This window comes from Lipotes vexillifer, unplaced genomic scaffold (assembly GCF_000442215.2).
Source record: "Lipotes vexillifer unplaced genomic scaffold, Lipotes_vexillifer_v1.1 scaffold431, whole genome shotgun sequence".
NCBI lineage: Eukaryota > Metazoa > Chordata > Mammalia > Artiodactyla > Lipotidae > Lipotes > Lipotes vexillifer.
The window spans coordinates 323,807-335,411 of NW_006782267.1; positions in this window are offsets into that span (position 1 = coordinate 323,807).

An 11,605-nucleotide genomic window follows, 5' to 3' on the forward strand; every position below is an offset into this window, starting at 1 on the left:
GGAATGTGCTAGCGGGGAGGTGGGCAGACGCTGGGTTGAAGGTATAAGGCCACAGTTCCCAAACATCAGTACTCTCAGAATCCCTTGGGACGTTTGGGAGAAATACAGTTTTCTGAACCCCACTCAGAAATTCAAATTCGGAAGATCTGGGGTTCAGCCAGGAAACAGCAACTTTAATTCATATTCCGGGGGGTTTTTCTGATGGGAGAGGTCTGAGGATGACCCTGGGAATGGAGTACAGAGAGCAAACAAACAAAATCAGACAATGCTTGGGTCACCCTTGGAAGGAGGTGAGAAGTCCTCGTTCTGACTTGGAGCAGTATTTAGACAAAAGCCGGAAAAATTTGCTGGCTGAAAAGAAAAACATCAAAGGCAGAATAAAGAGCACGTAAACATGGAGTATTCGAATTTCTTGTAACCTCATTTAATAATAAAATTCTGGCAACAAAGATAGCTACTAGATTCACTCCCAGATTTGAAATGATACCAGAAAGGGTCTGCATGCCATCTGGGAAATGGAGTTTAAACACACACACACACATCCCAAAGGGACAAAGTTTTTGTGAGTCTTTAATACATGAATAGCACAAATAGCACCCAAATGGATAGTTTGATCCTTCTGATATGGGGCACATTCAATTTAGCACAGTTACTTTAAGTCAGGAGGTTCTTAGCTCAGAAATCATTTTAAGACAGCATACTGGGGACCCCTCACCCATCTCCCAGCGTCCCTGGCCTCCATCTTATAAATCTCAGTCCCTCCAGGAGCTCCATAACCCAGATTCCCCCTTACTTCTCCTACCTTCACCTCATCCAGATTCCCATCCCCTGAGAACTGCTCTGCTGTCAGGGAAACAGAATTTAGTAAACATCCACCCACACTACATGCTAACCCTCCCCAAAATGGGAAAAGCAAGAAATTTGTTAATGCAAAGGAATGACCCTTAATGATCACTGCATTTTATGGAAGGGGTCTTTTCTCCCAGACTCTTAAATTGTCTGGCCTAGATGACATTTGCTCTGTCTGGCCAGAAAAGGCTAGTTCTAGCTGAAAGTCACCATCGCCTATTTAAACTCTGTGCCAGGCACCATTCTAAACCCTTTAGTGTACTAACTCATGTAATCCTCACAACAGTTCTAAGAGATGAGCACAATTACTGTCCTGGATTTACAGATGAGGAAACGGAGGTGCCTTACTAAGGTTAGCATGCCTCCAAAGGGGTGGAATTACATCTCTTAGCTCCACCTTCTACTGTCTTCAAGATTGGAAGTAGCCCTAGACTCTGCTAAATCAGTTATAGGTGTATTTTTTTCTCTGCAGGTGAGAATTATGAATTGCCAGTTTCTCTAGACATCACTGATTATTTCCCTTAAATATGAAAAAGAATCACTTTGATATTCTACTGCTCGTCTGCCCAAACTCATCTCTACCACCTGCCCTACATCGTCATCCCCAAAGGACTCCCTGATGGCTCCTGCTCTGTTCCGGATCACCCTAATTCTCAGCCTCAAAATAAGGGTTCCGGAAGCTGCTCTGCCTGGTCTCAAGCAAAGTTCCAGTTACGTTTCCCAGGCTGAAAAAAATATCTCAGTCCTGACGGTAATTATGCATTATTAATTGGATCCCTGTTGATATTCCTCTATTTCCAGCCAGGCTAAACCTTCCCCTGCCTCTTTCTCAATGGGTATGGCCATGCCCATGAGACTTATTAATAAGGGGAACCTGTCTCTAAGCAACAGCCCTGAACGTGGCAGGGCTGAGACACAGCTGCACTGATGCAGACGGCCTACATGAGGAGTGTGCTGGCCACCGGGAGGACAGAAGTCTTCCACGAGTCATGGAGTTCCAGGCTTCAATTTGGCAGGATGACCAGGGAACACACAGTCATGGTGGCCCGACGTTGGCAAGGCTGGTTAAGGAGCTCAGAGTAACCACTGAAAACCCAGTTATGTCTCCAGAATGGTCAACACCAGTTAGTCAAGAGTGTGAGTGATATTCTACCTCCTCTATCTTCAGCTCTTAATATTCTCTCCAAAGCAAGACACTCTGCAGGCTAATGGATTTTAAATTGATGCCACTGACGTCTCAAAACAATGTTTTTGTGTGCTTTTCTTTCAGAGAATTTCTAACATACAAAAGAGCAGTCGTCAAAATAATACAGTGAAGCCCCAGAACTCATCACTCAGCCCAAACAACCATCAGCCCTTGGCCAATCCTACCGCATCCACGGCCACATCCTCCACCACCCCCTACCAGACATTCTAGTATTATATCCAAAAATATTTCGGTATGTATCTCTAAAATAGTGGCTCTCAGTTGGGGGTGAAGTTGCCTTTCCCCCTACCCTGGGGACATTTGGCAATGTCTGGAGACACGTTTGGTTGTCACAACTGGGAAAGGGGTCCCACTGGCATCTAGTGGGCGGAGGCCAGGGATGCCGCTAAACATCCTACGATGCACAGGACAGCCTCCCCCCTCCCCCAACAAAGAATAATCCGCAAATGTCAGTAGTGCTCAGCTTGAGAAATCCTATTCTAAAAGATAAAAACTTTTTAAAAAGCCTAAACGCAATGCCATTTTCACACCTGAAAATAAAAATTACTAATATATTTTAATAAAGCATGGGGCGCCCAGAACAAGAATTGAGCCTTTCATGCTTATGGTTTTTATTGCAAAAAGATCTCCAGGAGATGTATATGAAGGTCTTAAAGCAGCTTACAATGAACTCATGGGGCGTCAACGAACTCATCTGCCCACAAGCTTCTTCAAGAATATCAATTATGGTTCTCATTTTCAGATAAAGTGAGTAAAAGGAGACGTGCTACTCTATAATGTTGCTTCAAGTCCCCTCCTCTGTCAGCCCCCACTTCTGTTCATGGACTTTTGAAAATTCATGGAAGAGTACAGTTGAATTAAAAATCAGAAATCACCTGGCCCAACATTTAGCCTTTCAGATGAGCCCCAGAGAGCTTCTCTGCTTTCCCAAAAAACACACAGCTGGTTGCATGTATGTTTTTACAGAATTCACTGAAATATTTTTATTCCATTTCAGCTTTTTTCACAAAAGTTCCTAGAAGAAATGTGCAAAATATAAAATATCGGAAATAATTTGCTACTTGCACATTTCTGGAATACTAAAAATTAAAAATAATACAAATATGGGTATTTTATTCCACTCAAAATGCAGGGTCTTATTTCCATTTAGGGCAATGGGTAATGTATGCATAAGGACCCCGGATTGGGCAGGAGGGACCCCTCTGGCTAGATGAATGATTTGAACTGGTGAGCAGTGGTTTGACGCGCAGGAAAAAGTGGGACCAAGGAGGGTCCTGAAATATAGGGAAAAAAGCCCAGTCTTCATTGCAGTGACTAAAACGGAGCTCTTGAAATGTTGCTGAGGACGCAAGCGGGAATGGCAGGTTAGTGTTTGGATAGGGAGAGGGTTTAAAAAAAAAACAGGTATGCCAAAAAAAAGTAAACCTGGGGAGGAATTATTCCTACTACATAGAGGCTAGTTAATTAAATGCCACCCTACATGGAACCTACATTCAGAAAACCACAAGAACTAGGTGATGATGAAGCATCATTGCTATTGCTGGGAATCATTAAGAATAATAACAACATACGCCAAGGGATGGAGGTTAGACAAGGTTATAAGGAGCTAACGTGCTGCTTTTAAGGAGGCACGAATAAAGAGAATCATAAATCCTTATAATGTCATTCCAGAAACAGAACTGGAAAACTCACAGTGGTGATCAGTTCTCATTACTTGTTTATTTGGCTATGGGACTTTGAACTCTCTCTCTCTATTGAGGGACAGTTCCCCATTGTGTGGGTCTTGGTAGATTTCCCAAGCGGAAAGGCAAAGGGTGTCAGATAATTCCCTCTCCCAGAGTCCTCTGTGACAGGCACTCGAGCACGTGACCTGGGCTCAGCCAATCAGAAAGTCTCACCTAGGACTTTGAGTCTTGAGGGAGGCACGCATGAGATGATTCTTGGTGGCAGCGGTGAAGTCGGGGGCCTAAAGTTGTGGGGAGGTCCAGGAGTAGTGGAGTCAGCAGTGAGGCCCTAACCGGAGCACAGCATGACCTTGGCCTTGGCCATCAGGCCCACTGTTGGTTGCTCTTTATTTTCTGTACCTGACCTCTCATTTTCTGGTGATTATAATGAACTACCCATGTCTTTCATCAATTCCTGTTTTGCTTGAGTTATCCAGAGTTGAATTCGATATTTTATAAACAACAGTTCTTACATCCTGTGTCACTGTAGAAAGACCATCCAATGGACATTTAGAATGGCCTGAGTCCTGAGGAATAATCAATAATTTAGGGCAAAGGCTTGCCTGAGTATTTGTAATACTAGTAACAAGACTTATTATTCCATATCTACATGCCAGATAAGCAAATTCACGATAGTTTTCGAAATAGCAATCGTGAGCATTTATCTTGTCTCCTCTACGTTCCTGGAATCACCAAGCCCCATCTTCACAACGAAAGTTCAGTGCGTCTGTGAAGAGCTTCCCATAATCAAAGACGGGGATAATAAAATCCAGTAGAATTATAACATGTCGTTTGCCAGCGAGTGCTATGAACACAAAATGTCTGTGAATCAGCTCACACACTGTAGATGAGCAAAGGCTCTGTTCTAAACTATTCCAGGGACACCTCCCCTGATACAGGTACCTTCCCTTCCTAAACATTAGCACTGGCTTTCATGCCAGTGTGAAACATGCAACAGACCACTAGATTTAAAAATACACGCCAGTTGATCCGGTTTTTTTTATCTCAAGGATTTGCACAACTAAACAATAATATAAAAAAACCACATGTTTATACCAGCAAAGGAAAAAACAACATAAATAGCCACCAGGAGGGAAATGATGGAAAAATGCTATCTCCATACAATGGAATAGTGTGCAACCATGAAATAAAGCAAATATGCACGTAATCATACATGAGAACACCCAAGGTTCAGCATTAGCTTAAATAAAAGGCAAGTGCAGATGTGCAGTGTGACGCTATTTATTTGAAAACAAAGAAATATCAGATGGTATGCTTCCATTCACAAGGTTGTTGAGGAGGAAACTAACTGATGTCAATCAACTGATATCACTTACATATAAATTCAGTAAAAAAATAATCTATATGCTTATATAAGGCAGTGTTAATATCCCTCTGAGGAATGGGACTAAAAAAGGGAGAACTGTCATTTCTTTATCCTAAGTCCATATTATTTTTAATTACAAAGAAAAAAGATCCCAAATGCCATGATTGTACTGAATAGAAAACATTGATGAGAGGCTGTGGAGTATTCAGGAAACTCTTCCAAATGAGTAATTATTATGCACAGGTAGTGTGGTGAGTGGATTATGCTGATTTAGAGCAATACTGACTTGAAGTACACTGTGATTCTGATTTTACGGGACTAAAGCTAGAAACTCTTGGTTTTTATGATTTTTCTTAACATCTATATTAGAGTATAATTGCTTTACAATGGTGAGTTAGTTTCTGCTGTATAACAAAGTGCATCAGCTATATGTATATGTATATCTGCATATCCCCGCCCTCTTGTGTCTCCCTCCCACCCTCCCTATCCCACCCCTCTAGATGGTCACAGAGCACCGAGCTGATCTCCCTGTGCTATGCAGCTGCTTCCCACTAGCTAGCTATTTTACTTTTGGTAGTGTATACATGTCCGTGCCACTCTCTCACTTCGTCCCAGCTTACCCTTCCCCCTCGCCGTGTCCTCAAGTCCGTGGGATCCGTTTTTCTCTTCCTGACTCACCCCACTCTGCATGATAGACTCCAGGTCCATCCACCTCACCACAAATAACTCAACTTCATTTCATTTTATGGCTGAGTAATATTCCATTGTATATATGTGCCACATCTTCTTTATCCCTTCATCTGCTGATGGACACTTAGGTTGCTTCCATGTCCTGGCTATTGTAAATAGTGCTGCAGTGAACATTGGGGTACATGACTCCTTCTGAAATATGGTTTCCTCAGGGAACATGCCCAGCAGTGGGACTGCTGGGTCGCATGGCAGATCCTTTTCTAGTTTTCTAAGGAACCTCCACAGTGTTCCCCACAGTGGCTGCACCAATCCACACTCCCACCAACAGCGCAAGAGCCCCCCCCCCCCACAACACCCTCTCCAGGATTCACCACCTGCAGACCTTTTGATGATGGCTACTCTGACCGGTGTGAGGTGACACCCCACTGCAGCCCTGATCTGCACCTCTCCAACGACCAGCGATGCTGAGCATCCCTTCAGGCGTTTGTTGGCAATCTGTGTATCCTCTATGGAGAGATGTCCATCCAGGTCTTCCGCCCATCCCTGGATTGGGTCGTCCATTCCTTCGACATTGAGCTGCATGAGCTGCCCGTACATTCTGGGGACTAAATCATCTGTCAGCTGCTTCGTCCGCAAATATTTTCTCCCATTCTGAGGGCTGTCTTTTCATCTTGTTTACGGTTTCTTTTGCTGTGCAAAAGCTTTGAAGTTTCATTAGGTCCCACTGGTTTATTTTTGTTTTTATTTCCATTACTCTAGGAGGTGGGTCCAAAAGGATCTTGCTGCGATTTATGTCATAGAGTGTTCTGCCTATGTTTTCCTCTAAGTGTCTGATAGTGTCTGGGCTTACATTTAGGTCTTTAATCCATTTTGAGTTTATTTTTGTGTATGGTGTTAGGGAGTGTTCTAATTTCATTCTCTTACGTGTAGCTGTCCAGTTTTCCCAGCACCACTTACTGAAGAGGTTATCTTTTCTCCATTGCATATTCTTGCCTCCTTTATCAAAGACAGGGTGACCATATGTGCGTGGGTTTATCTCTGGGCTTTCTATCCTGTTCCATTGATCTATATTTTCTGTTTTTGTGCCCGTACCATATTGCCTTGATGACTGTAGCTTTATAGTAGAGACTGAAGTCAGGGAGGCTGACTCCTCCAGCCCCGTTTTTCTTTCTCAAGATTGCTTTGGCTATTCGGGGTCTTTTGTGTTTCCGTATAAATTGTGAAATTTTTTGTTCTAGTTCTGTGAAAAATGCCAGTGGTAGTTTGATAGGGATTGCATTAAATCTGTAGCATAGATTTCCTTTGGGTAGTATAGTCATTTTCACACTGTTGATTCTTCCAATCCAAGAACATGGCATATCTCTCCAACTGTTTGTATCATCTTTAATTTCTTTCATCAGTGTCTTATAGTTTTCTGCATACAGGTCTTTTGTCTCCTTAGGTAGGTTTATTCCTAGGTATTTTATTCTTTTTGTTGCAATAGTAAATGGGAGTGTTTCCTTAATTTCACTTTCAGAGTTTTCATCATTAGTGTACAGGAATGCAAGAGATTTCTGTGCATTAATTTTGTATCCTGCTACTTTACCAAATTCATTGATTAGCTCTAGTAGTTTTCTGATAGCATCTTTAGGATTCTCTATGTATAGTATCATGTCATCTGCAAACAGTGACAGCTTTACTTCTTTTCCGATTTGGATTCCTTTTATTTCTTTTTCTTCTCTGACTGCTGTGGCTAAAACTTCTAAAACTATGTTAAATAATAGCGTTGGAAGTGGGCAACCTTGTCTTCTTCCTGCTTGTAGTGGAAATGGTTTCAGTTTTTCACCATTGAGGACGATGTTGGCTGTGGGTTTCTCATATATGGCCTTTATTATGTAGAGGTAAGTTCCCTCTATGCCTACTTTCTGGAGGGCTTTTGTCATAATAAAAGGTGTTGAATTTTGTTCAAAAGCTTTTTCTTCATCTATCGAGAGGATCATATGGTTTTTATCCTTCAGCTTGTTAATATGGTGTATCACGTTGATTGATTTGCGTATATTGAAGAATCCTTGCATTCCGGGGATAAACCCCACTTGGTCATGGTGTATGATCCGTTTAATGTGCTGCTAGATTCCGTTTGCTACTATTTTGTTGAGGATTTTTGCATCTATGTTCATCAGTGATATTGGCCTGTAGCTTTCTTTCTTTGTGACGTCCTTGTCTGGTTTTGGTATCAGGGTGACGGTGGCCTCGTAGAATGAGTTGGGGAGTGTTCCTCCCTCTGCTATATTTTGGAAGAGTTTGAGGAGGATGGGTGTTAGCTCCTCTCTATATGTTCGATAGAATTCGCCTGTGAAGCCATCTGGTCCTGGGCTTTTGTTTGTTGGAAGATTTTTAATCACAGGTTCAACTTCAGGGCTTGTGACTGGTCTGTTTATATTTTCTATTTCTTCCTGGTTCAGTCTCAGAAGGTTGCATTTTTCTAAGAATTTGTCCGTTTCTTCCAGGTTGTCCATTTTATTGGCATAGAGTTGCCTGTAGTCATCTCCCATGATCCTTTGTATCTCTGCAGTGTCAGTTGTTCCTTCTCCTTTTTCATTTCTAATTCTGTTGATCTGAGTCCTCTCCCTTTTTTTCCTGATGAGTCTGGCTCATGGTTTATCAATTTTGTTTATCTTCTCAAAGAACCAGCTTTTAGTTTTATCGATCTTTGCGATTGTTTCCTTCACTTCTTTTCATTTATTTCTGCTCTGATCTTTGTGATTTCTTTCCTTCTCCTAACTTTGCGCTTTTTTTGTTCTTCTTTCTCTAATTGCTTTAGGTGTAAGGTTAGGTTGTTTGAGATTTTTCTTGTTTCTTGAGGTAGGACTATTTTGCTATAAACTTCCCTCTTAGAACTGCTTTTGCTGCATTCCATAGGTTTGGGGTCGTTGTGTTTTCATTATCATTTGTTTCTAGGTATTTTTTGATTTCCTCTTTGATTTCTTCAGTGATCTCTTGGTTATTTAGCAGTGTATTGTTTAGCCTCCATGGGTTTATATTTTTTAGTTTTTCTGTAATTGATATCTAGTCTCATAGCATTGTGGTTGGAAAAGATACTTGATGTGACTTCAATTTTCTTAAATTTTCCAAGGCTTGATTTATGACCCAAGATATGATCTAACCTGGAGAATGTTCAATGAGCACTTGAGAAGAAAGTGTATTCTGTTATTTTTGGATGAAATGTCCTATAAATATCAATTAAGTCCATCTGGTCTAATGTAGGTCTTTTCCTTCTCTTGTGTTTCCTGCCTAGAGAAGTTCTTTTAGCATTTGTTGTAAAGCTGGTTTGGTGGTGCTGAATTCTCTTAGCTTTTGCTTGTCTGTAAAGGTTTTAATTTCTCTGTCAAATCTGAATGAGATCCTTGCTGGGTAGAGTAATCTTGGTTGTAGGTTTTCCCTTGGTTGTAGGTTTTCCCCTTTCATCACTTTCAGTATGTCCTGCCACTCCCTTCTGGCTTGCAGAGTTTCTGCTGAAAGATCAGCTGTTACCCTTATGGAGATTCCCTTGTATGTTATTTGCTGCTTTTCCCTTGCTGCTTTTAATATCTTTTCTTTGTATTTAATTTTTGATAGTTTGATTCATGTGTCTTGGCATGTTTCTCCTTGGATTTATCCTGTATGGAACTCTCTGTGCTTCCTGGTCTTGACTGACTATTTCCTTTCCCACATTAGGGAATTTCTCAACTATAATCTCAAGTATTTTCTCAGTCCCTTTCTTTTTCTCTTCTTCTTCTGAGACCCCTATAATTCGAATGTTGGTGCGTTTAATGTTGTCCCAGAGGGCTCTGAGATTGTCCTCAATTCTTTTCATTCTTTTCTCTTTATTCTGCCCTGCAGTAGTTCTTTCCACTATTTTATCTTCCAGGTCACTTATCCATTCTTCTGCCTCAGTTATTCTGCTATTGATCCCTTCTAGAGTATTCTTAATTTCATTTATTGTGCTGTTCATCATTGTTTGTTTGCTCTTTAGTTCTTCTAGGTCCTTGTTAAACGCTTCTTGCATTTTGTCTATGCTATTTCCAAGATTTTGGATCATCTTTACTATCATTACTCCGAATTCTTTTTCAGGTAGACTGCCTATTTCCTCTTCATTTGTTTGGTCTGGTGGGTTTTTATCTTGCTCCTTCATCTGCTGCGTATTTCTCTGTCTTCTCATTTTGCCTAACTTACTGTGTTTGGGGTCTCCTTTTTGCAGGCTGCAGGTTCGTACTTCCCATTGTTTTTGGTGTCTGCCCCCAGTGAGTGAGGTTGGTTCAGTGGGTTGTGTAGGCTTCCTGGTGGAGGGGACTGGTGCCTGTGTTCTGGTGGATGAGGCTGGATCTTGTCTTTCTGGTGGGCAGGACTGTGCCCGGTGGTGCGTTTTGGGGTGTCTGTGAACTTAGTATGACTTTAGGCAGCCTCTCTGCTAATGGGTGGGGTTGTGCTCCTGTCTTATTAGTTGTTTGGCATGGAGTGTCCAGCACTGGAGCTTGCTGGTCGTTGAGTGGAGCTGGGTCTTAGCATTGAGATGGAGATCTCTGGGAGAGCTCTCACCGATTGATATTACGTGGGGCTGGGAGGTCTCTGGTGGTCTAATGTCCTGAACTTGGCTCTCCCACCTCAGAGTCTCAGGCCTGACACCCGGCCGGAGCACCAAGACCCTGTCAGCCACACGGCTCAGAAGAAAAGGGAGGAAAAAAAGAGAGAAAGAAAAATAAAATGAAATAAAGTTATTAAAATAAAAAATTTAAAAATATATTATTAAAAAATAATTTAAAAAATTTTAAGTAATAAAAAAGAAGAGAGCAACCAAACCAATAAAAAAATCCACCAATGATAACAAGCGCTAAAAACTATACTGAGATAAACATAAAAATCAGAAACTAGTCAGTTGCATACAGCAAACCCCAAGTCTGCAGTTGCCCCCAAAGTCCACTGCCTCAATTTTGGGATGATTCGTTGTCTATTCAGGTATTCCAGAGATGCAGGTACATCAAGTTGATTGTGGAGATTTAATCCGAGGCTCCTGAGGCTGCTGGGAGAGATTTCCCTTTCTCTTCTTTGTTCACACAGCTCCCGGGGCTCAGCTTTGGATTTGGCCCCGCCTCTGCATGTAGGTCACCCTCTGGTGTCTGTTCTTCACCCATACAGGAGGGGGTTAAAGGAGCAGCTGATTCGGGGGCTCTGGCTCACTCAGGCTAGGGAGAGGGAGGGGTATGGAATGCTGCGCAAGCTTGCGGGCGGCCGAGGCCAGTGTGACATTGGAACAGCCTGAGGCGCACTGTGTGTTCTCCTGGGGAAACTGTCCCTGGATCACAGGACCCTGGCAGTGGCGGGCTGCACAGGCTCTGGGGAGGGGAGGTGTGCATAGTGACCTGTGCTTGCACACAGGCTTCTTGGTGGCTTCAGCAGCAGCCTTAGCATTTTATGCCCATCTCTGGCATCCGCGCTCATCTCTGAACCTCATTTAGGCGGTGTTCTGAATCTCCTGTCCTAGCGCACCCCAAAACAATGGTATCTTGACTCTTAGGCAGTTCCAGATTTTTTCCTGGACTCCCTCCCGGTTAGCTGTGGTGCACTAGCCCCCTTCAGGCTGTGTTCACGCAGCCAACCCCAGTCCTCTCCCTGGAATCTGAACTCTGAAGCCTGAGCCTCAGCTCCCAGCCACCACCCACCCCGGCGGGTGAGCAGACAAGCGTTTCAGTCTGGTGAGTGCTGGTCGGCACTGATCCTCTGTGCGGAAGTCTCTCCACTTTGCCCTCCGCACCCCTGTTGCTGCGCTCTCCTCTGTGGCTTCGAAGCTCCCCC